This window comes from Sinocyclocheilus rhinocerous, unplaced genomic scaffold (genome assembly GCF_001515625.1).
Source record: "Sinocyclocheilus rhinocerous isolate Xijiao unplaced genomic scaffold, SAMN03320098_v1.1 scaffold1780, whole genome shotgun sequence".
Taxonomy (NCBI): domain Eukaryota; kingdom Metazoa; phylum Chordata; class Actinopteri; order Cypriniformes; family Cyprinidae; genus Sinocyclocheilus; species Sinocyclocheilus rhinocerous.
In genome coordinates this window covers 281,751-286,262 of record NW_015664762.1, presented here as the reverse complement: position 1 = coordinate 286,262, position 4,512 = coordinate 281,751, and positions in this window count along the sequence as shown.

Genomic DNA, 4,512 nt, shown 5'->3' with positions numbered 1-4,512 from the left:
TTATAAAGAATATCTCTTTGGATTTGAGACTTTAGTCTTTGCAACTTTACAGATCTTCTTTATGCACCAAGAGCTTGTAACACTCCAAAGAGAAAGGAAAAATTGAAATCGCACCATATGACCCCTTTAAGTCGCTGGGGTATATTTGTAGCAATTGCAATTTTTGCACCCTCAGATTCCAGATTTCCAAATAGTTGTATCTCTGCCAAATATTGTCCTATCCTAACATACATTTATTCAGCTTTCAGATGATGTATAAATCTCAATTTTGAAAAATTGACACTTAAGACTGGTTTTGTGGTCCAGGGTCACATTTAAAGACACTTAATATGAAGTCGGACCAAAAGTTGTGTAGTGTATTAGCTGCTATACACATTCATTTTACAGCCTTATACTCTTTGTCTCATTTGTTTCAATTTTTTCAATGAATTTGTGGAGAAATATTACTTATTACAGTTAATGCTACTGTGCAACATATCTGAACATACTTCACGTTTCCTGAACAACAAAAGGGCCACATCTGAATAATAAAGCATCTTGATGTTCTGAAGGGCAATGAAAGTATGATGGTTGTGATGGAACTTTGTTCAAAGTTAAATATTTTGTTATATGCAACTATATGCAACTTAAGTTAAAACTTTGTGTAATTTAACATGACTTTCAATTCAGTTTCACCTTTCATTACAATCATGAAGTTGTACTTCCTGTGTAAGTCTGAATCAAGTTCCTTCTCAAATACTATGATTCAGTGCTTACATAGAAGAGATGAAATAAACAAGCGATTCTCATTCACTGCTGGGAAGCAAACCTGATCAGACCTGGACTCCACCTGTGTTAAAGCAAAAGAAACTATAACATTAAAGACACTGATCTTAACCACTATACAAAACCATTGGAGTTGGCTGGACACAGAGTTGGGTGTATGTTTCAGGCTCTGAATTGAAGAGGCAGATTTACTTTCCCTTATAGCTTCTTCTTTCTGGGATCAGTGAGACCGAGACACAGACACTCTATTCCTTCATTATCTTTCTCTTTAAAGTACCAGCACACACTGTTTTAGGCACAATGATGAATTCTGACTGAGAGTGTAACATTTTGTTGCTCTCCGCATTCCCAGTGCAGTTAAGAAAAGCATGGAAGATCTCTCATATTTTGAAATGATGAGACTGTACACTGTCTCTATACAGACACTCTATTCCTTCATTATCTTTCTCTTTAAAGTACCAGCACACACTGTTTTAGGCACAATGATGAATTCTGACTGAGAGTGTAACATTTTGTTGCTTTCCGCATTCCCAGTGCAGTTAAGAAAAGCATGGAAGATCTCTCATATTTTGAAATGATGAGACTGTACTCTGTCTCTAGACTTAAGACCTTATAATATAAGAAGAAAAGTGATGTATCATTAGAAGTTATGTATTGGCCAGGTGTGACCCACTTCCTTACAGGAAATTGTAAGCTAAAGGATCCAGATGGAAGAGGGAGGGGGTGGGGTGGGGGGTGGGGGGATTCAGAAGAAAAAGAACTGCTTCCGAAACAAGATTACATAAGTTTAATTAATGACACAGTGAAAAAAGTAATAGAATTGAATAAATAAATAAAATAAATAAATAAAAGCTTATGTAAAAATACAACAAAGAGTTAATGATTTACAGAATAAAGCTGAAATTCTTTCAAAATCTATATATACGATTTGGTAAAAAAAAAAAAAAAAGGGTATTTTTGGCTACTAGTTTGTCATTTTTATCATCATATTAGCCAACATTCAGCTTAAGATGCAGCCATTAATAACATGAACAGCAAATGCATAAATTATTTTTTAAAATACATATTCATATTTGATATTAAAACAATGGTGTTAAAAATAATAACTACACAAGGTACACTAAAATATCTCCATTTACAGAATTAGCTGCTTTTCAGTTAATGCACCATTGTGAATTCAGTGAGAGATAACGGAATAACTTTATAATAAATGATTTACTGAAAATAGTCATCAATCCAACTGAACTGATTCCGTTCAAATGCAACCCCACATGAGTCAAATATTCAAAAATAAGTTTTCATGTCTTGTACTGGGAGAACAAATCTGAAAGACCAACTCATTCACAAATTCAACATCATCATTACAGAGGACGATATTAAACCAGGATTAAGCTGAAATAAGAGGGGGAAATGTGTGTTTAATATCCAGTAATTTAATCTTTCTTTAACATTACACCAGACTGCTTGACGCAAGCAAATACAAGGATGGGAATTTCACTCTTTCCATTATCCTGAGCCTGTTGTCCTGAAACCTAATGATTAACAACCTATCCTATATCACTTACCACTCAAAAATAACCCTAACACACCAGTGTGCTCTTCATTTAAGCAAATGATCATTTTAAAATAAAGTAATTATTAAAAATATGGCACATATCTAGAGAGAACTGGTGTAAACGTTTGTGGTCTTAATTAATCTAACAATAAACCTTAGACCCCCAGCTTACCCTTTACCTATAAAAACATACACATGCACACACATGTGCGTGCTCACACAAACACACACACACACACAGATACTTGGATGATGTCTTTAGCCCAGAGGCATCCACCTGCCCTCATTTTGGATGCACTGATTGGTTCATACAGAGCAGGTATACTTGCACCATGCCACAAAAGATTTCAGATTTCTCTCTGTATTAGAAAGTGTATGTATCTTAACTTATTAGCACCTTAGGCATCTAATCAGAGATGCATCTTCCAGGGACACTGTTCATCTTTGTAACGCTGTTTTCAGTAGCACAGGTATTTATTATTCTGTCCAAAAAAAAAAAAAGATCTGTTAATGATTTATTGTTCATTTTTTTATGTTTGAAGTCCTAATGATTAAGTTGTCTCTCACATTCTTCTTTGTTCTAAGGTAATAGAAGCTACTACTGCAAGTAAGTATTTAATTCTTATTTACTATTTATTGTATTATTTATTTTAGTAATAAGTAGAGGTATTAAGAATATTAATACAGTGTAGAACTAACTATGTATCACAGTTCAGTAAATTTAATTTTGTTTAATTTATAGAGATTAGAAAATGTATATTTGAGCAAAAATAATAAATGTTTAGGAATGTATTTAACTAAATATGTAGTATTATTACACATTATTAAATTTTGAAGTGACTTACAAAAAGATCCTTGAAGATATTTACAAAAAATTTTTTTTGTTTCTCTCCAGACTGTAATATAACATCAATATTATCACCCACTGCGTCGTCTCTGCTTGTAAAATGGAACACTTTCCCAGGTGCGACAAGCTATACTCTGGATGTCAGGGTTGGGAATTCAACCAACACAGCACCTGTCACTATTACACTCGCTGCATCCATTGCGGAGAGACTGGTCCAAGGCTTAAGACCAGGACAAATTTATCTAGTGACTTTTAAAGTGTTTGTGTTAAATCATATGTCATGCATCAACTCCACAACAGCACAGACAAGTAAGTTATCGTCCTCTGGGACAGGGGGTTTCAACTTGTGGGGCCCAGAACCTGTTAAGGGGGGAGCGAGAAACTGTTAAATCAGAGGCATACACTCGAGTAATTATGAATACAATCTGGCAAATCTTTAGCCATCCACTAGGGGGCAATCTGATTAGTCCCACTGCTGATCAGTCGACAGTTAGGGCAGAGTTGGCGTGATCAAGTTCCGATATCAGGGCTATCGCTCACGCTTATTGACAGTGGAAGATGATTTACCGTTAGCCGTGTCGGTAATAATCCAACCACGGATTGGCGTGTTGTGCTCTCAGAAACAGGCTCAGTCATCACACTGAATCAGGAAAGCTGGTTATATATAAGGTTTCAGTATAATTACGCACGCTATACCAGGGGTGGTGCTTTTAAGGTGGGCTTCAGCCCCCCTATCTGTCGTCTCAGCCCCCCTAAACTAGCTGAACGATTGGGCCAGTGCAGCTTCCTCAAGAACGTTTATTATTCTCACGTGTCTTGAGTCTTGTCATATCAAACATTAAAGTGATTTTAAGCTATTCAAGTGCAAGACAGCATGAAAGAGATCTCAATGCGGTACTCGCATACTGTGATAGATTGTTTCTGTGCGCGCACACACAGAAAGCCGTCTTTCAGACAGCGCGAGTGAAATTAGACAAACTTGGGGGGGGCGCATGTCAAGGTTGAAAACCCCTGCTCTGGGAGATGAGCAGGAAATCCTCTCATGGTGTAACAAGTCTGTTGAGGAACACACCCAGGAATTACTGTCATGTAGATTAAAGGGGTCATATGATGCTGCTAAAAAGAACATTATTTTGTGTATTTGGTGTAATAAAATGTGTTTATGCGGTTTAAGGTTCAAAAAACACATTATTTTCCACATACTGTACATTATTGTTTCTCCTCTATGCCCCGCCTTTCTGAAACGCGTCGATTTTTACAATGCTCATCGTTCTGAAAAGCGAGGTGTGCTCTGATTGGCCAGCTATCCAATGCGTTGTGATTGGCCGAATGCCTCAAGCGTGTG